This window comes from Bos mutus, chromosome 7 (assembly GCF_027580195.1).
Source record: "Bos mutus isolate GX-2022 chromosome 7, NWIPB_WYAK_1.1, whole genome shotgun sequence".
Classification (NCBI taxonomy): Eukaryota; Metazoa; Chordata; class Mammalia; order Artiodactyla; family Bovidae; genus Bos; species Bos mutus.
The window spans coordinates 101,673,437-101,695,769 of NC_091623.1; positions in this window are offsets into that span (position 1 = coordinate 101,673,437).

Here is a 22,333-nt window from a genome sequence, read left to right on the forward strand (position 1 = left end):
GACTGATCGCCTTTAGGATGGACTGGATGGATCTCCTTGCAGTCCAAGGGACTCTCAAGAGTCTTCTCCAACACCACAGTTCAAAAGCATCAATTCTTTGGCACTCAGCTTTCTTTATAGTCCAACTCTCACATCCATATGTGACTACTGGAAAAACCATAGCCTTGACTAGACGGACCTTTGTTGGCAAAGTAATGTCTCTGCTTTTTAATATGCTGTCTAGATTGGTCATAACGTCCTTCCAAGAAGTAAGCGTCTTTTAATTTCATGGCTGCAATCACCATCTGCAGTGAATTTGGAGCCCAAAAAATAAAGTCAGCCACTGTTTCCCCATCTATTTCCCATGAAGTTATGGGAGCAGATGCCATGATCTTCATTTTCTGAACGTTGAGCTTTAAGCCAACTTTTTCACTCTCCTCTTTCACTTTCATCAAGAGGCTCTTTAGTTCTTCTTCAATTTCTGCCATAAGGGTGGTGTCATCTGCATATCTGAGGTTATTGATATTTCTTCTAGCAATCTTGATTCCAGCTTGTGCTTCTTCCAGCCCAGCGTTTCTCATGATGTACTCTGCATATAAGTTAAATAAGCAGGGTGACAATATACAGCCTTGACATACTCCTTTTCCTATTTGGAACCAGTCTGTTGTTCCATGTCCAGTTCTAACTGTTGCTTCCTGACCTGCATATAGGTTTCTCAAGAGGCAGGTCAGGTAGTCTGGTATTCCCATTTCTTTCAGAATTTTCCACAGTTTATTGTGATCCAAACAGTCAAAGGCTTTGGCATAGTCAATAAAGCAGAAATAGATGTTTTTCTGGAACTCTCTTGCTTTTTCCATGATCCAGCAGATGTTGGCTGGATTTGATCTCTGGTTCCTCTGCCTTTTCTAAAACCAGCTTGAACATCTGGAAGTTTATGGTTCACATATTGCTAAAGCCTGACTTGAAGAATTTTGAGCATTACCTTACTGGAGTGTGAGATGAGTGCAATTGTGCGGTAGTTTGAGCATTCTTTGGCATTGCCTTTCTTTGGGATTGGAATGAAAACTGACCTTTTCCATTCCTGTGGCCACTGCTGAGTTTTCCAAATTTGCTGGCATATTGAGTGCAGCATTTTCACAGCATCGTCTTTCAGGATTTGAAATAGCTCAACTGGAATTCCATCACCTCCACTAGCTTTGTTTGTAGTGATGCTTTCTAAAGCCCACTTGACTTCACATTCCAGGATGTCTGGCTCTAGGTGAGTGATCACACGATCGTGATTATCTGGGTCATGAAGCTCTTTTTTGTACAGTTCTTCTGTGTATTCTTGCCACCTCTTCTTAATATCTTCTGCTTCTGTTAGGTCCATACCATTTCTGTCCTTTATCGAGCCCATCTTTGCATGAAATGTTCCCTTGTTATCTCTAATTTTCTTGAAGAGATCTCTAGTCTTTAGCCCCTTAGTCATGTCCAATTCTTTCTGACCACATGGACTATACCTCAGGTATGTAGAGAGGCACTGCAACCAAACAACACAAATGTAACACAGGTAACTGCAGATAGAAAGTGTCTAGAGTTCAAGACGGAGACGGCAATGGCACCCCACTCCAGTACTCTTGCCTGGAAAATCCCATGGGCAGAGGAGCCTGGTAGGCTGCAGTCCATGGGGTCGAGAAGAGTCAGACACGACTGAGCGACTTCACTTTCACTTTTCACCTTCATGCATTGGAGAAGGAAATGGCAACCCACTCCAGAGTTCTTGCCTGGAGAATCCCAGGGACTGGGAGCCTGGTGGGCTGCCATCTATGGGGTTGCACAGAGTCGGACATGACTGAAGCGGCTTAGCAGCAGCAGCAGCAGAGTTCAAGAGGTGGGCAAACTTTGGAGACAGGCACTTATCAGGTCAGTTTTTCTTGGAATTTGAGGACAACAATCGCATCTCACTGCAGACCCAACAATGAAATTCATTTCACAGTGAGGCCTCCATTGTCCCCCAGACCCCAAACAGATTCCCCCTGGCCTTGGACTACGGACTGTAACCAAGTGAGCAGGACCAATGGGGCCTTCCTGGGACAGAGATTCCTCCATGTCTACTTCCTATCGCTTTGTAGAAAAACTTGATCCTCCAAGGCCTTTCCTGAGTTCCAAAGAATAAATTTAACCCAAGAAGATGTAGAAACCAAAACAGTCAAGCAAGACAAAATAATAATTCAACCATTAAACAAAATCAAGGACCTTTAGTTCATCCTCAAGGATTATAGATAATATTCTGAACCGAATCCTTTGAGCTGTTTGCAGATATTGAAACGGATGAAACGTAAGATGTTTAAGAGATAGAGTACAGGGAAGGTCATGACCATTAAGCAAAATACAAGTAGTAAGAGCATTCAGAGATAATGGCACCCCTGCCTGAGGGTTTGTCCTGGCCTGCGGTACCACACCCTCTGTCCACTCTGTCCCCACAGCCAGTGCCCAGTACTGGAGAGGCAGTATAATAACAGACAATGGGTTAATATAGTGTGAAAGTGTTAGTTGCTCAGTCATGTCCGACTCTTTGGGATCCCATGGACTGTAGCCCACCAGGCTCCTCTGAACACAGAATTCTCCAGGCAAGAACACTGGAGTGAGTAGCCCTTCCCTTCTCCAGGCGATCTACTCAACCAAGGGATCGAACCCAGGTCTCCTGCATAGCAGGCAGATTCTTTACCATTTGAGCCACCAGCTAAGCCTAAAATATAATTTAATATAATATAAAGAAAGCTGAGCACCGAAGAATTGATGCTTCTAAACTGTGGTGTTGGAGAAGACTCTTGAGAGTCCCCTGGATTGCAAGGAGATCAAACTATCCCATCCTTAAGGAAATCGGTCCTAAATATTCATTGGAAGGACTGATGCTGAAGCTGGAAATCCAATATTTGGGCCATCTGATGTAAAGAACTGACTCATTGGAAAAGACCCTGATGCTGGGAAAGATTGAAGGGAGGAAGAGAAGGGGACAACAGAGGATGAGATGGTTGGATGGCATCACTGACTCGATGGACATGAGGTTGAGTAAACTCTGGGGGTTGGTGAAGGACAGGGAAGCCTGGTGTGCTGCAGCCCATGGGGTCGCAAAGAGTGGAACGCGACTGAGTGACTGAACTGAACTGACTGAATATAATATAATAAATAGAATAGAATAGAATATGTTTTTCTCCAGTGGGGGGCCCAGATTAATTACTTTAGTAGTCTTAGGCGGGGCTAGGTAGAAGACAGGTGAAATCTGTAGGTCCCTTTCTGATCCTATTCCCCATGAGGTAGCAAACTCAAACCACCAGTAACCTGCAAGCTCCAAGGCCATTTTACAGTGTGCTCCCTTGGGGAAGTGAGTTATTGTCCTGACGAATAGTTGGCAATGGTCCTCTGGTGGTCAAGAGTTGAAGTTGGATTGTGTCGCTGCTTGGTAACAGGGCAGAAGCACTGGGATGTGTCCATGAGTTGAGAAAGCAAGTTTCCTGTCTCTGTAGTTGTTTAAGTCCATTCAGAGCCCAGCAGCAGTGAAACTACCGTTTGTATCAGCCCATTCTTAAACTTCATGGTTGGTAAAATGGCTTCCTTGGTCACTATCGATTTCCATGGAGGGCTGTATGTCATGCACAGCTGTTCTAGACCCCTGAGTAGTGCCCTTTTCCCATTATTCAACTTTTGTAGCACTGCTGATCACATGTGGCCATTTCATCACACTATATCATTGCTCTGCCCCTTTCCTGAGCTGGGACCAGAAGACCGAGAGTCCTCATATCATCTTGCCACTGCCACTGACTACATCCAAATTGTTCCAGGTAACCAATACACAATCCTGTCCCTGAGTTAATATCCCTAAGACTTACGTCTGTAACTATTTAATAGTGTCAGGGGTATGCTTGTCTTTTCTGACCAGTTAACATTCAAGTATTTGATAGATAATCCAGGTCCTTACATTCTATCTGTACCCACTAGCTGTCCTCATGCAGTCACATGAGCCATGAGCTGCTACTTTTTAAACTGAAAAGGCTCTGAAGTTAACAGGATAGCATCAGCTTTATGGAAGAGAAAGACATTTTTGTGGTAGTCAGCTGCACAGTGCTCCATTCAAGTGGCAGTCACCCTTACTCCCACAATTTTCCATTCCCTGTCCTTATTTCTTGACATCTCAGCACTCCCAGGAGTTTCTTGGGCTGGCTCGTCAATTGCTGGGCTGCACCCCAGCAAGTGTTGTAGTTGCCCAGCCTCAAGACTAAAGAAAGGGTCTGGAAGTAGTGACAGAAACATCAATGGTTTATTGGACAGGGGATTTAACACGTCCAAAACAAATGGGTCTGGAGCAACACCCTCATTGTGAGTGGCAGCCAGCAGGCAGGACATGGCAAGTAATGTGAGCTACTATGAGGAAATGGAGGCCACCATTTATAGGAGGAATTGACGTCAGGGTCGTTCATCAGTTACCATGGAAACCAGGAGCTGGGGCACCTCAGGTTCAGGACCATCACAAGGGCAGATGTTTCCCTTTAATAACCTAGCGGTTGGACACTCTAGCCTGAGGATTAGAACAGTCACTGGCTGGGGCAGGGGACAGCACGCTCATGTGAGCAGGGTACAAGCAGGACTGGTGGGGCAGCGGATGTACAGGAACAGGAGAACAGCCAGCTCGAGTGGCCTGACCATACAAGCAGACACACAAAAGGCTAAATACCGTATGATTCCTCCAAACATCTAGAATGGGAAAATTCACAGGGAAAGTAAACTAGAGGTTATCAGAGGTTGAAAGAAGAGGGAATGGGGAGTTTAATGGTCCAGGGTTTCCGCTCGGGGTGACAGAAAATATTAGAAATAGAGAGATGTTTGTACAACACTGGGAAGGTAATTAATGCTTAAAAGTGGTTAGAATGGGGACATCCCTGGAGGTCCAGTGGTTAGGACTTCATGCTTCCACTGCAGGGGGCAACTTCCAAAAAAAAGTGGTTAAAATTGCAAATTTTACACTATATATTTTTTAGCACGATTAAAATACATACATGGCATTAAAGGGAACTCTAAAAAATTGAGATTAAAGTTTACATTCCATAAAATAATGCTTTAAAGTGTACAACCAGTGGGTTTTAGTATATTCACAAAAATATACTAAATTGATGTATTTTCAGTCATCACCACTCTCTAATTCTAGAACATTTAATCACCTCAAAGAAAAAAAAAAGGTTCATATCCATTAGCAGCTGTTCCTCATTCTTCCTTCTTCCCAGTCTCTGGCACACACTCAATTACTTTGTTTCTATGGGTCACTTATTCTGAAGATTTCACGTAAACAGAATCCTACAATATATGGCCTTTTGTGTCTGGTTTCTTTCACTAAAACATAATGTTTTCAAAGTTCATCCACGTTGAAGCATGAATCAGTACTTCAAACTGTTTTCCACAGTGACCAAACCAGTTTGCATTCCTGCCAGCAATGTACAAGGGTTCCAGGTTTTCCACATCCTTGCCAAAACTTATTATTTTCCATTTAAAAAAACTATCTATCTGAGTGGGTGCAAACTGGTTTTAATTTGAGTTTCTCTGATAATTAATGATCTTGAGCATCTTTTCATGTGTTTGTTGGCCATTTGCATGTCTTTGGGGAAATGTCTATTTAAGACCTTTTGCCCATTTAAAAAAATGTTCTAAAATGTATTATTTATCTTCATGTTTGGCTGCGCTGGGTCGTCATTGCTGCTTGAGGGCTTTTTCTGGTTGTGGGGAGCAGGGCCCACTCTCTGGGTGCAGTGCTCAGGTTTCACACTGTGGTGACCTCTCTTGCTGTGGAGCACTGGCTTCCGGGCACATGGGCTTCAGCAGTTGCAGCACAAAGGCTCAGTGCTTGCAGCTCCTGGGCTCCAGGGCACAGGCTCAAAAACTGTGGTGCACAGGCCCAGCCACTCCACAGCATGTGGAATCTTCCGGACCAAGCACTGAACCCATGTCTCCTGCATTGGCGGGGTGGATTTTTAACCACTTAACCACCAGGGAAGTCCTGTTTACGTTTGAATTGTCTTTTTTTTTTTCTTCTTGAGTTGTAAGAGTTCTTGATACATTCTGGATAAATGGACCCTTCTCAGGTCATTTAGGTCTTTGATCCATTTTGAGTTGATTTTTGTACATTGTGTTCCTTTGCGTAAGGCTAGCCAGGCAAAGAGGAGGATTAAGACTCATGAGTGTCACCCCACCCCATGTTCTCTCCACAGACACTGAGAACTCTGGGCCAGAGGTTCCCAAACACTCACCTGTGCCAGTCACAGATACTTACAGCCTCAGAATCAATTGGGCAACTTCCAAAATTCAAATATTCAAATGCTCCAAATTCTAATGCAGGACCTCTAGGAAGGGCCCAAGAATCTGTGTTTTACCAGGTTCCCCAGGGGTTCTGCTGTGCATCCAGGTCTGGGAGCTGCTGGGGCTGGCAAGTCTTGATCACTTTAACCCAGTGCGCTTTCTTCCTGCCCTCTGCTGTACCAGGCTGTGTGTTTCTAGGGTGGCGTTCGGACATGGATCCCTGTTCCAGATGACCCATCCCAAAAGACCCATAAAATCCCCTCTCTTTCAAGTCTTTCTTTCATCTCTTCCCTCCTTCCCTCTGCTTGCCATATTTATAGCTCTTAAATCTCTCTTCTTATAGGAAGTCTTCCTGGCTAGCCTCTACATACTCTTTGATCACAGATATTCATAGTCATTTTGAAATTATAGAAATAGAATTTCTATAAATTATAAAGAGTATGATACAGGACTTCCCTGGTGGTACAGTGGGTAAGAATCTGTCTGCCAATGCAGGGGACAAGGGTTCAATCCCTGGTTCTGGAAGATTCCACATGCCACGGAGCAGCCAAGCCCATGCCCCACAACTACTGAGCCCACACTCTAGAGCTCGTGTGCTGCAGCTGTTGAAGCCCTAGAGCCTGTGCTCTGCAACAAGAGAAGCCTCTGCAATGAAAAGCCTGCACACCTCAGTGCAGAGCAGCCACCACTCCTGTGTGTAGCAACGAAGACCCAGTGCAGCCAAAAAAAAAAAAAATTTTAAAAAACCACTTTTATAAAATAAGAGTATGATACTATAATTTATAATGTATGGGTTACATTAGAGGTAATATTGTTATAGTATATATTTATATTATCATATACATATTTTTTTATCATATTACGATCTTTAATTACAGGTATTTAGTCCCAGTGCATAGATATATGAGTTAAGCATGATGTGGTAGAGCTGAGAAGGCCCATCTAGTCTCTTAGTTCCTCGCTTCTCCATTTTTCAGAAGGGGAAATTGAGGCCAAGGGGCATAGATAATAGGGCTCAAATGACTTTAAGGACCCTTGGCCCCCACATCCCTTGCTCACTTGGCTGTAAGCTCACCCAGGACTCACCCACCCAGTTCTCTAACTGCCTGACTCATAGCAGCCTGTGGTCTAAGTAGGGGAGGCTAAGGCCAGTCCTCAATGGTTTGCCCAGCCCCCATCCAGCTTCCAGCCTTTACATGAGGGCCACGGCCATCTACACAGCTGGAGTCAGTTATCCAGATGTTTATGGGTCTTTGCCTCTGGTGTTTATAGTTCCGCCTTTGGGTCTGCTTTGCATCCCGCTCTAATTAGAACAATACCCCAGAAGGCGGTATGAGGGGGGAACCACTGGATGGAGAGCCGTGGGCTGGACCTGTGCCCTGGCTTCTGCCTAGCATCCATTTAACAAGGTCTTTGGGCCTCTTTCAAGGACGCAGGAAGGACAGCAAGATGGCGCCAATTAAAAGTGGACGAGAAAGCAAACACAGAGTAGGAGGAGAAAGGAGAGGCAAGAAAAAGGCTAAAGATGCAGGCTACCACGACTCCAGCGCTTCACACAGGCAAAGCCTTGGGCCAAATCTTTCCTTTTAAGAAAATATATTTTTTAATCACAGAAGTTATAGATGTCCATTGTGGAAAAGTGAGAGCATATAGACAAATCAGAAGAAAACAAAGATGTCTATACCTATGACTCTGGAATAATCACTGTTAACATTTTAGGACTTTTCCTTTCTGATGTATAAATTCATTTTGTAGAAATGAGAATATACCAACATTCTATTTTGCTTTTCAATCATAATAAATTGTCAGCATCTTTTTGTTGTTGTTTAGTCTCTCAGTTGTGTCCAACTCTTTGCTACCCCATGGACTGTAGCCTGCCAGGCTTCTCTGTCCGTGGGATTTCCCAGGCAAGAATACTGGAGTGAGTTGCCATTCTCTTTTTTAGAGGATCTTCCCAGACTCAGGGATCGAACTCATGTCTCCTGCATTGACAGGTGGATTCTTCACCACTGAGCCATCAGGCAAACCTCATCAACATCCTTACATGTTACTAAATATTTTCCTACTATTAACATATCAAATTGTCTCATTTCCATTTTCATCAAGATACATGATTGTTGGCAAAAGAATAGCAGTCATCAGTGAAGTGCACAAAATCTAAAGCATAAGAGTCTCTCTTTTCTGGGTCCCTGGGCTAACACTTCTAACTCTTTGGTGGGCTTCCTTCACAAGCTCTCCTATGCACATTATAAAGCTGTATTATAGTTTATTTAAATGATCCCCTTGCTTTGAACACTGAGGTTAGGTACCCAGCTGTGGCTTGAAGCCCATGGGCAGCCAGTATGGTCAGGGAATCTTCCTAGGACCAAAAGCAGATGAGTTTCTCTCAGAAAATCCCATCAGTGTATCATAATGAATAATGTCCTCCACACCATGCTGGCAGGAACCACAGGAACAAGTTCCACTGCTCTGTTTCCTTGGGAATTCACATTTGCTTTTATTTTTCAAATTAATGTAAGTAATACACATTCAATTGCAGGAAAAAAAGTGTAAATACAAGCACGCCAACCTAAGAAAATTGAAATGACTCATAATGCACTTTGTTGTCTCTAATCATAAAAGCTAATGTTTATTGGACGCTTGCTCTGTGCTAGTCTCACTGTGCTAAGGGCCTGCACACATCACAGAGGCGGTGTCGTTCATCTTACAGAGGAGGCAGGCTGGCTTTGAGGTTTGGTGCCTTGTCCATCATCCCCTGGCTACAGGGTGGCAGTGTCTGCCTTCGGACCAGGCCTTGTAGCTTCTGAATCTACACTCTTACACCATACCTCCTGCTTCCTCTACATGTCTGCCTGAAGGTTTTCTTCTTCGGCTTTATTTTTCTGACCATCTCCTGTATCATTAAATATTCTTGGAATTCAGTTTTGTGAATGTCCCACTCTTTAATTGTTGACTGTGTTAAATCTTTAGTATCGTAAACAAAGCCACTTGAGCATTTTTGGAGCTTAACCCTTGAGCACATCTGCAGTTATGACCACAGAGCTGTTTTCTCCAACTGCCCTCGCTGACCAATCACAGCAACGGGCATGGGGGTGAGGGTGAGGGGGGACACTAGTGAGATGTGAACACCAGCTGTTGGCTCTGTCAGCTCACCTGGAGGGAGATGTCCTACTCTACGGAGCAGACAAAAGGGACGGCTCATCTTAAAACTGTCCTCCAGAAGTGGGTTCTCAGCAGAGCTCAGAGAACCACTGAAAGGCTAAGAGCTAGAAATGACTCCCCTGTAGCCACATCAATACAGCCCCCTCAATTTCCCAGATGGTTGAGTCAGAAGAGGAACAGAGAAAACCGATCTAAGGGAGTGGGTGGGCATCTTCAACAGAGGGGAAAGGAAGCTCTCGTTTCTCTGGGGAGACTGATTTGGAGTTTGGAGCCCGGCCCATAGAACAGCTCACAAGGCCCCAAGGCTTTGTTCCCAACCCTCTGAAAAATAGGGAAGGTGTGTCTCAGAGCCCAGTGGGGCAGATAGGGCATCTGGTCTACCTGGGTGCTTGGCTGAGTCTTGAAGGACTGGTCAACCTGGGTGGGAAAAGGAGAGGTTCCAGGCAGGTGAAAACAGGAATGAAGACTGGAGGAGAAGGACAGAGGGCCAAGGGCTGCCAAGGAGCTGAAGGCCTTAGTCTGGAGAGTGGGAGTGGGGGCGGGGGTAAGGGAAGAGGGGTGATGAAGCTGGAGACTTTTGGCAGGTAGGTCTTGGGGCCTCATCTAAGGTATAAGGAGTCTGCACTTTATCCCGACGGTGGCAGGACTGCCGTCCTGGTTTGGTACAAAAACACAGGTTTGTGCCTCCCCCCGATACTCCCACCTCCCCTCTGTTGTAAAATGCCCAGGAGCTGCTCCACCGTGCCAGGTGCTGGGCGGGGGTGTGGAGGAGGACATGGGTCCTGGAGCCTCTAGACAGGGCCAGAGACCCTCAGGGAAGGCGCTCTCAGCTCCCATGGCAGGTCACCCCACGCCGGCCGCCCTGCCGCAGGTGGTGTGGCAACAGGAGCCTGGTCCCTGGAGCCTCGCGTCCAGCTCTGCCTCTCCCAGCAGTGTGGCTGCAGCCTGGCTGTTTACCTTTCTGGATGAGTTTTGCTGCATGTATAATGGAAACATTAATAGGAGGAGGAGGAGAATCAAGTAAGATGCTGCATGTAATGCACAGAGCACAGCACCCAGAAAGTGCTCAATATGTGTTAGTAGTTCAGTCGTGTCCAACTCTTTGCAACCCTGTCCATGGCTCCACTGTCCATGGGATTCTCCAGGCAAGAATACTGCAATGGGCTGCCATTTCCTTCTCCAGGGGATCTTCCCGACCCAGGGATCGAACCCAGGTCTCCTGCATTGCAGGCAGATTCTTTATCATCTGAGCCACCTGGGAAGCGCTACATTCATTATTCCCATCCTGTCTGCCATAGAGGAGGGAGGCCGGCCACCCCCTGCTTGCCCACCTCCTTCATGAAGCTGAGGTCTGCTTCTCTAGCTTGCTTGGTGAGGCCTTTTCAAGTGTGAGGGGAGCAGATGGAACCACAGAGGTGGCTGTAGCCCTCCCCTGTTCACAAAGAAAGTCATGATGGAGACCAGTCCCCTTGCTCCAAGCTGGGGCCCTTTCCCTTCCCCCATTAAATTGAGTATGTGAGCCCCCTGACCCCCTGATAGGCTGGACTCTAGGAGCAAAGTACACACCCTGTTCCAGGCCGTTTCTCCATGCTAAGCTCCATCTCACTGAAACCCCGCAGGTCCGGGAAGAGACTCTGTTACTCCCCTCTACATGGAGGGTGGCGCCAGGCCCAGAGAGCTTCTGTGCATTGCTCGGACTGAGCCTGTGGGTGGCAGGGCCAGGACGCCTCCCTTCTCTGTCTGACCACAGGCCCTGGCTCTTAACAGAGGTGCAGCCTGTCCCCCCAGCCCAGCATCCCCCCGAGGTCCCCTCACATGCCTCCCTCCCCGAGGCTGCCCACCTGGCCCGGCCTGTGTGGAGGTGAGCCCTGCCGGGCTCTCACAAGGCGCCATTCATCCAGGCAAGCTGCTGATGGAAACCATGTGTGGTGCGGCCGGCCAAGGTGGCGGCAGCTCCGGAAGCCAGGCCTGGCTGGGGGCCTGGGGGCCCTGGGAGGGTTGGGGGAGGAGGTCCAGCTGACCCACAGGCCTGTCGGGCTGCAGGGAGCTCCGGGCAGGACTGACCTCCCCCTCCTAGGCACACACCAAAGGGACTCTGAGCTGGGGCCCTGACTCCTGCACCCCGACTGGGGATGTGGGGGGCAGAGAGGCCCCCTCCAGGTGCAGATGGGGAGCACCTTGGGGCCCTTCCAACTGGGCAGGGTTCTGTTACTGAGGATGGTGTGCTCGTGTGTGGCTGTGTGTGTGCTGACACCCAAGGAGGGTGTCCTGAGCCCTTGGGCCCATGAGCACATCAGGGTTTCCATAAAGCACATTGGTGCAGTGGTTAAGACCGTGGGCTCTGAAAGCTCACAGGCTTGGGTCTGAATTCCACCTCTGCTGCTTCCTGGCTGTATGACCGGAGACAAGCTGCCCAGCCTCTCTGATCTCTGCTCCTCATTCGCCAAAGGAGGCCTGGGGCCTGGTCAGAGGGCCGGAGCAAAGACACACTGGGGAGGGGGCAGGTGGTGTGGGGTTGGGGTTGGTTCTGGGCCCTAGCCCCCAGCCCCAGGGCCCCTGAAATCATTTTAGCCCTGACTCCTGACCTGACCTTTCTGGGAACTGGGAGGGTGCTAAGTGTGGGTGTCTGGGTCTCTTCTGAGGCCCAAGGTGCCAGATAGTGAGGGTGAGTGGGGAGCATTGGATCGCCAGCCGATGTGAGGTGCGGCTGAACTAGCCACCCCCTCCTGGGCCAAGAACAGAGCGGGGCATTGTTCACAGGGCCTCCTCCTTGGCACTGAGGCACCCACAGGAAGGGGTGGGAGGGCCAGGCCACGGCCAGCACTGACCACAGGCTTGGCTGAGCTGGGACCCTTCGGGGCCTTGGTGTCCCAGAAGGCACCCTGGTTTCGCAAGGAATGCACGTTCTACCGGGCGCCTCAGGCCTCATCCTGCCTGAGGTCGCAGGAGACAGACGCTTTGAGGGCACTTGGTCCTGGCTGAGCGTCTCTCGTGGATACCCTTGAGACATCCCCAAGGATTAGACTTGGCCGGGAATACAGCACCCAGAGATAGGGGGCCCCAGACCCCACCCTCTCCTCCAAGGGCAAACCTGGAAGAGCCCTGTCCCCACCGACACAGGACAATGCCGAGGCCGGGGAGGAGGGGTGCCCGTATCACATGGCCCTCAGGGGTGGACACCCAGCATTTTCCTCTGGGGTGGGGGCTGCGGTGAGGGGGAGTGAGCAGATGGCTGTTGTGAGGAGGAGGACCTGAGCTGATATGGAACATCCCTCCACTTCCCAGCTGAGAGTCTGGTGCAGCCACATACCCTCCTTAAAGCTCCAGTTGCTTCTACAGCAGAGAACAGGATCCACTGCACAGGGCTGGATGAGTACTTTTCTGATGCAGACCCTGAGAGTGGCGGCACCATGTGCTGGAGGGAGCCTGGGTTCAAGCTCCCAGCTCCTCCTCCTCAGCTGGGTGAGCTTGGGCAAGTCATTTTCTTCTAGAATAAAAGAGTTTGAAAAATCTTCCAAATTGGTTTGTTAGAGAAACAAACCAGCTGACTTGGACTTGGCATTACATCTGGCCCTAATGGTCAGCTTTATGTGTCAACTAGGCTGGCTGCAGTCCCCCGTCATTCAGTCAAATACTAGGTGTTTCTGAAAGGGTATCTTGTAAATGCGATTAAAGTACATAATCAGTTGAGTTTAAGTAAAGGAGATCGGGGGCTTCCCAGGTGGCATTAGTGGTAAAGAACCCACCTGGCAATGCAGGAGACATAAGAGATGTGGGTTTGATCCCTGGGTCAGAAAGATCTCCTGGAGGAGAGCATGGCAACCCACTCCAGTATTCGTGCTTGGAGAATGCATGGACAGAGGAGCTTGGTGGGCTACAGGCCATAGGGTTGCAAAGAGTCAGATTGAAGCAATTTAGCACACAGGCAAGGGAGATTATTTTAGATAATCTGGGTGGTCCTGACTGGATCAGTTGGTAAGCCTTAGTAGCAGAGCTAAGGCTTCCTTGAAGAATATATTCTACTTGTGCCTGAGAGTTCTATCTTGCCCTTCCTGACAGACAACCTGTATTACAAAGGGTTCTCCAGAGAAACAGAGCTAATAGAATGTATACATACGGATACCCACAAGTAGTGTTGGTAAACTCAGGAGAGGTGATGGTATAGTTCCACCTTGAGTCTAAAAGCCTGAGAACCAGGAGAGCCAATGTTTCAGTTTGAGCTGAAAGGCAGGAAAAAGCTAACATCTTAGTTCAGAGACTGTCAGGCAGAAAGAATTCTCCCTTACTCACTAGAGCATCAGTCTTTTTATTCAGACTTTCAACTGATTAGATGAAGCCCACCCACATAAGGGAGGGCTGTCTGCTTTACTTGGTCTACTGATAAAAATATCAATTTCATCCAAAACCATCCTCAGAGAAATGCTCAGAATAATGTTTGGCAAAATATCTAGACACAAGATCAAGTTGACATGAAATTAACCATCACCTATGGATTTCATGGTTGCCTAGCCAGCTTCTACAGTTGTGTAAGCCAGTTCCTTGCAGTAAATCTCTTAATATGTTCCTCCTACTGGTTCTGTTTCTCTGGTTGAACCCTGAGAAACTATTTAATAGTTTTAACTATTTATTTAAATATTTAATATTTAATAGTTTTAACTATTTAATAGCAAATAGTAAATTTACTATTTGCTAGCAAATAGTAAATTAAAATAAGAATAGTAGTTATTATCATCAACGTCTTTGAGAATTCCCTAGCCGTGGGCTTGCATATTGTAGGCTCTTGGCAAATGTCATGGAGCCCTGTCTTAAAGGGAGCGTAAGTCATGTCAGTTTCTTTCATGACTCGAAAGGAGCCCAAGCAGCAAGGACAAGTCCCTTCCCAAGCCCTCAGCAATGAGCAGCTCCACAGCCCCAAACCATAACCGGGCTGGCATCTATGGGTGCCAAGGCCACATACATAGCTCCACCAGAACCTCTACCAAACACTTCACTTATTAACTAATTTAATCCTCGTAACAGCCCTGTGAAGCAGCCACTGTAATTCTCCCCATTTTACAGAAGGGAAAACTAAGTCACAGGGAAGCTCATGGTGTACACAAGATCCCAAAGCCAGGAAGTAAAGGATCAGAGGCCCAACCTAGACCACACTCTTCCCCTGCTGCTTTCAGGACAGCACAGGACGTGCCACCTCTAGAAACTAAAAGAGGTTTTGGAGTGAGAGTGTCAGGTTACTTTTATGTCTTCCCTCTTTACAAGATGCTAACGTGGGTCTGCTTGAACTTTGATCTCTGTTTGAATCCCAGCTTTGACCCTTCAATGCTTGATTCATCTTTGGATCCTGAGTATTTGGCGCAAGGAAATGGCAACCCACTCAAGTATTCTTGCCTAGGAAATTCTATGGACAGAGGAGCCTGGGGGGCTACAGTCCATGGGGTCGCAAAGAGCTGGACACGACTTGAAGCAATGTAGCACACGTATACAGGTGTCCAATAAATATTAATTATTACTCCTTTTTTCTGGACCTCAGTTTTCTCAGTTATACAGTGAGGTTCCTGATATATTCCTTGAGCTTTTAGGTGTCCAACTGATTTCCCTCTTTCTCATTTTTAATTTGTCACTTACTTATACCGCATTATGCCACCTGATGTGAAAAGCCAACTCACTGGAAAAGACCTTGATGCTGGGAAAGACTGAAGGCAAAAGGAGAAGGGGGCAGCAGAGGATGAGATGGTTAGATGGCATCACCAACTCAATGGACATGTATGTAAGCAAACTCCGGGACATGAATTTAAGTGAAGGACGGGGAAGCTTGGCATGCTGCAGTCCAAGGGGTCACAAAGAGTCAGACACAACTGAGCAACTAAACAAAAAGAACAACCTACTTACACATACACTCTTCTCTCCTGACACCCCTACCCTCACCGCTGATTGGCGGGGGGCGGGGAACAGAGGGAAAGGCAGCCTGAAAAGGAAGGGGAGATGCGGCACAGAGGAGAGAGGGGTGAAGGCCGGGCCGTCTGCTCTGGCCTCTTCTCTCAGCATTGTACTGGAGATTCTAACAAGACAATCACACAAGAAAAAGAAATCAAAGGCATCCAGATTGGGAAGGAAGATGTAAAACATGTCATGCAAATGACACGATCTTGTATCAGACTAGCCCCAGGAATCTACTAAAAACCATTAGAACTGATGAATGAGTTCAGCAAGTTCGCAGGACACAAATCAATCTACCAAAATCAACTGTACTTCTATACATTTGCAATGAACAACCTGAAAATGAAATTAAGAAAACAATTCCATTCACAATAGCATCTAAAAGAATAAAATAGCAATCCCACTGCTGGGCATACATACTGAGGAAACCAGAAGGGAAAGAGACACGTGTACCCCAATGTTCATCACAGCACTGTTTATAATAGCCAGGACATGGAAGCAACCTAGATGTCCATCAGCAGATGAATGGATAAGAAAGCTATGGTACATATACACAATGGAGTATTACTCAGCCATTAAAAAGAATTCATTTGAATCAGTTCTAATGAGGTGGATGAAACTGGAGCCTATTATACAGAGTGAAGTAAGCCAGAAGGAAAAACACCAATACAGTATACTAACGCATATGTATGGAATTTAGAAAGATGATAACAATAACCCTGTGTACGAGACAGCAAAAGAGACACTGATGTATGGAACAGTCTTATGGACTCTGTGGGAGAGGGAGAGGTTGGGAAGATTTGGGAGAATGGCACTGAAACATGTAAAATATCATGTATGAAACGAGATGCCAGTCCAGGTTCAATGCATGATACTGGATGCTTGGGGTTAGTGCACTGGGACGACCCAGAGGGATGGTATGGGGAGGGAGGAGGGAGGAGGGTTCAGGATGGGGAGCACATGTATACCTGTGATGGATTCATTTTGATATTTGGCAAAACTAATACAATTATGTAAAGTTTAAAAATAAAATTAAATTAAAATAAATAAAATACATATGAATAAATTCAACAAAAGAAATGTAAAATTTGTGTCTGAAATAAAACATTGCTGAAATAAACTCAAGATTTCAAGAAATGGAAAAACATCATGTATTTATGGGTTGGAAGACTCCATTAGCATTATTAAGAGGGCAATACTGGGACCTCCCTGGTGGCCCAGTGGCTAAGACTCTGTGCTCCCAACACAGGGCGCTCAAGTTTGATCCCTCGTCAGGTAACTAGATCCCACATGCTACAACTAAGACCTAGCTCAGGCAAATAAATACATGAATAAAAATACTTTTAAGAAGATGGAAATACTCCTCAAATTCATCTACAGATTTAATGCAATGCCTATCAGAATCCCAGCTGACTTCTTTGCGTGAATTAATAAGCTGATGCTAAAGTTCAAGGGATCCAGAATAACCAAAACAACCCTGAAAAAGAAGAATAAAGCAGGAGGACTCACACTTCCAGATTTCAAAACTTACTACAGAGCAATGATAATCTAGATGGTGTGGTATCAGCGCAAGGCTAGACATTCAGAGCAGTGGAATAGAAGTCAGAGTCTCTTCTAGAAATAAATCCATGCTATGCTATGCTAAGTCACTTTAGGCATGTCCGACTCTGTGCAACCCCATAGATGGCAGCCCACCAGGCTCCCCCGTCCCTGGGACTCTCCAGGCAAGAACACTGGAGTGGGCTGCCATTTCCTTCTCCAATGCATGAAAGTGAAAAGAGAAAGTGAAGTCACTCAGTCGTGTCCGACTCGTAGCGACCCCATGGACTGCAGCCCACCAGGCTCCTCTGTCCATGGGACCCTCCAGGCAAGAGTACTGGAGTGGGGTGCCACTGCGTTCAACCGATTTTGACAAGGATGCCAAGACCATTCAATGACGAAAGACTACTTGAAAGAACAAGAAAAGAAAAAGCTTGGTTTGGGGATCAGGCAGCCTCCGCCATTGTCTTGCTGTGTGACTGAGCAAGTGAGTTAATCTCTCGGAGCCTGAGTTTTTTCATCTGTTAACATGAAGATAATGAGAGAGTGCCCTTCTCATAGCTACAGACATGCAAGATAACCTTATGTGAAGTGCATAGCTTAGATCTGGCCCCTTGAGCAAACCCGCGGACAGGGTGGAGGACCAGGGTGGGACACGCTGGTGAGGGTTAGGGTCTGGCACTTCTCCTAGGCCCCCCTGGGGAACCTCTTTCCCCAGGAAAAGGCAGGGCTGGTGAGGTCTGAATGTGCAGACTGTGCTTGGCAGAGCTCTGCGGGTTGGTAATAAATGGACAGGAAAGGAGATTCCATTACGCAGGAATGTCTGGGGAGGGGGTGGGGAAGGAGCCGGCTCCCTTCCCAGCATCAGCCAGCCCTGCAGCCTTGATTGATGTGCCTTGCATCACAGCAGCGATGGGGCCTGGCGGAAGGAGGCCCCTCCGCCACTCACCCCTCCTGGAGCAAGGCCAGCAGCCAGATGTTCCTGGACTTTGGGGAGCTGGGATGGGGGCAGGGAAGGCCGGCCAGGGGGCAGCCACCCAGATGTCCAGCTTCTGCCTCCTTCTCTTTGGCAGTTGGATGCAGGTGGTGTTGGTTCTGCTGTTGACCTTTGGCCAGTGGTCATGTCTCCTTGGGACCTGACTCTGTTCAGAATTGGGGATGGTGGTCCTCCCCTGCCCTGTTCTGCTGGGAGAGGCACATAACCACCTAGGAAAGGGCTTTAAGCTCCGAAGAGGAAAATGTCCCAAGAGCCTGCCCAAAGCTTTTGTGTTACTCTGCTCAGAGCCACCGACAGAGGTGTGACTGGGGCCTGAGCCCTCCGTGAGGTTGGGGGATCCCAGTGAGGGCCCTGAATTTGTGATTTAGTGAGTGGGTCTCAAGGCAGATTCTGGGCAAGAAGGTGGTTCCACCAGCACTAAGATAAGACCCAAGACTTATTGCCTCGTGCTCCTGTCAAGCCCTGTGACTGTAGCTAAGACTTACACAGCATCATGTCCAATCTGCTAATGATTTGTAGTATTAAAAATATAATAATTAGAGGAGAACAGGAAAAAACATAAGGAACAACAACAAAAAAAGAGAACATCACTCCAAGATTCACCATGCAGATAATTAACTGCTAACATGTTCATATAAATTCTTCTTGTACTTATATTCTGGACCTATTGATAAAAATATTTAGTTAGGTATGCACATTTGGGGGCTTTCCTGGTGGTTTAGACTGTAGAGAATCTGCCTGCAATGCAGGAGACCTGGGTTCGATCCCTGGGTCGGGAAGATCCCCTGGAGCAGGGAACGACAAACCACTCCAGTATTTTTTTTTTTATAGTTTTATTTTATTTTATTTTTAACTTTGCAATATTGTATTAGTTTTGCCAAATATCGAAATGCAGTATTCTTGCCTGGAGAATCCCATGGACAGAGGAGCCTGGGGGGCTACAGTCCATGGGGTCACAAAGAGTCGGACACGACTGAGTGACTGTCACTTTCAGTATGCACATTTTTCCAAAAAGTAGGATCATCACACACGTCCAGCTTTGTAACCTGCCTTCCTCCCCAGCAGCATGTAGTGACCACCTGCCCTCTTCCAGGACTGGAGATCCCCATAGCCTTGTTGATGCCTTTCCCTTGTGTAGATACCCCATGTTCTTGGCTTTTGAGTGATATCCAAAATCTCCCCAGTCTGGACAGTGCAGCCCTGAATCGCTTTGTACCAGTACCTTTGTGTACACATGGATGACTTCCTTAGGATAAATTCCAAGAAGTAAAATTGGTCAGTTGAAGAGTACATGATACATGGGGTTTGGGGGACACCTGATGAAACTGACTTCCTGAAGCTTGAGTCACTCTCACTCACACACACAGGTCCTGGTTCCCACAACTCAGCTCACCTGCTTGTTCCCACACCTGCCCTCCATGTCCACCGAGCTTGGCCCCCCACTTTGCAGGAAGGTGGTGGGCAGGGCCCACAGTGGCCAGCCAGGGTCTGTCTGCGGGCCTAGAAACACATCCTTCTCTGTTGTTCTCAGGAAGGCAGCAGGGGTTGGGGAGTCCTGGATGGGAACTGAGGGGACCTTGGATAAGTCCCGTCTGGTCCTCACTTTGCCCATCTGCAGACTGGAGGAGGCAGTGTCACGGTTCTCTTCCAGCTCATAGGGTCTGTGAACCCACAATATCACTGCAATGCTGCCCAGCTGGCAGGGATATCTGTGACTCAGGCGGGGACTGTGGCAGCCACAAGCGCCTGCTCACCCCTGACAGACACGAAGACCAGGCTGGGTGAGCAGCCCAGCCCTCAGTAAGCTGCAGAGGCAAACTCCACTGTCTCCCAGGTCATCAGGGAGAGGGGTGTGTTACAACTCAGAGGAGCCGTGACCTCTCAGAGAAGCACCAGATGAGGGGGTGGCTTTGGAGGTGATTTCTCAAGGATTCCAGGAACCCAAGAACTCCATGAACAGCGTGGAACCTGTGCCCTTCATGACATTCCCACGCACATTCAACATCAGTTACTCCCGACAGCATTCCAGGCTTCGCTTTCCTTCACATGTGTACGTGTGAGTGTGCATACACATGTGCACTGGAGCCTACACTTTCATTGTTTCCCACACTTTTGATCATGCTTAGATATACAATAATGATAATAATATACAATAGCATTTTTACTAACACAGTGATTGAGCATTTACTGTGTGCCAGGCACCTCCCAGGCACCATCACTGGTTCCATTGCATGGCTGAGGTGAATTCACCTGCCTGAGGTCACAGAGCGGGTAGGCAGAGGAACCCTGCCCTTGGCACGTACACATGCGCATACATACACACGCACACACACACAGCGACACACACACGGCCCCTCTCCACCAGCTTAGACACACCCAGCCCACTCCTGCTCCCTGCCTGCTGTCTTCCTGCCCAGGCTGGGTCCTGGCCACACAAACCTCTCCGCAAAGCCTCTCCCAGCCCTTGGTACACAGTGAACAGACTCGGTTTGTTCGGATTCAGGCAGCTGGAGATGCAGTAAATCCAGGCTGTAACCCCCTTCTTGGCATCTTGTGTGTCCCCAGCCCTGAGCTGCAAAACTGGAAAGAGGCAGCACCACCCCGGGCCCCAGCAGGTCCCTGAGCCCTTTACCTTGCCTCTCCCCCTCCCCCCTTCTCCTTTTCCCTCCTTCCCTCCTCTCCCCTCTTTTTTCCCCTCCTCTGCTCTCTCAAGCCAGTCTTGGGGACCTGCTTCCTGTGTGCCGGGCAGTGGGGCGGGGCTGCAGTGGGGCGGGGAGCCCAGGTTCCCCTCCTCAAGAGACTGACAGCTCCTCCAGTCATGAGGCCCAGAGGATGGGCTTGCTCAGGGTCACACAAGGAGGGAGCGGCCGTGGGGTCAGGCTCGGGCTAGGGCTTTTGTTTGCAGAGACGCAGCCTCTCCCGCCAGGAGATCTGAAGGGTGTGTGAACCCTGCGGGAGTCAGAGCAGCGCTAACACTGACTGTAGCTCCAGTGTGTTGGGTGCTGCCAGCCGGCCATTCTTTTTATGCCTTCTCTTCTTTACTCCCCTAAAAACCCACCACCATGGAAACTAACATTACCATCTCGCCCCCCTCTAGCAGATAAGAAAAGCAAGGCTTACAGCCAGACAGGACTCAAACCTAGGAGTGTTGCTCCAGTCTCCAAGTTCTCACTAGGCTGCACTCACAGGCTTGAATGAGGAAGAGACCAGGGCACCAACCAGGTGAAAGCTTTGGGAAGCTGGGATTTGAGCGGGCTTTTCAGAGGATAGGGGAAAGGATGGAGGGGAGAGGGGCGCGTTCTAGGAAGTGAGTGTGGCTTGAACCAAGGCATGGGGATGGAATGTCCCCAAGCCCCGCACCAACGAGGGGACAGACCAGCCCGAGGAGGGCTCGTGGCTAAGGGACACACACACGGACTTCCGTCATCTCTTTCTTGGAAGAGGGGTGAGAGGCAAGCCTGGCCCTGGCATCCTATCTGGAGTGCTCTTGGGGACCCTGCCAGGGTTGGCCCTGAGCTAGGCAGAGGTGTCCCTGGTGTCACTTACCAGGACTCACAGAGGGAAGACCCAGGAGGTCCCTCATGACTCTGCCACCCCCAGAGAGGGATGCTACAGGGCAGCGCAGGTACCGGGTCCTGAAGGGCCTTGGGACACATCAGCATCAAGTCCCTGGCACAGACCAGTGTTCCAGGCAACACAGCTGAGTGCCAGGCAGAGGCTGGAGATGGAGGAGGAAAAAGGCAAATGGCACCTCACCGGTTGCTTCCATGTGAACCCTGCAGGAAATCAGGGTGCTGCCCCGAGGGCGGGGCAGCTGAGACCAGCACTGCGATGTGCTCAGCCAGATCCCCAAGTCACAGGGGTTACAATGGATCACACTGCAGAAGCAGTGAATGATTCAGGCAGAAACCCCCTAAACCACAGCCTGTGGGGTCACACTCCACTCCTGTTTCCCATCTTCTAGTTAGCACCTCCTCCTCTTTCAGGTCTCAGCTCAAGCGACCCCTCCTGGGGGAAGTCTGCCCTGATACCTGCCTCCAAACCCCACCACACACTGGAGTACAGCCAAATTCCTCCAGAATAGCTCTTACAGAACTGGGGCTTCTCCCAGAATGGTTGGTAATTAAACTCTCATCTGTGGAATTATTTGGTTGATATTGTTTACCTTCTAGCTGCAAGCTCTGGGAGGGCAGGAGATGTGTCTGTTGTGTTCATTGGTGTACCCACCAGCCCTGGAAAATAGTAAAAACCTATATTTTTTTGAGTGAATGGGTGGGTGGATGGGTAGATGAATGTCTGTATGTTTATATGGATGGATGGGTAGATGGGTGGATGGATGGATGGTTGGAGGGATAGATGGATGGATGGGTAGGTGGATGGATGTGTCCTGGATTGGAA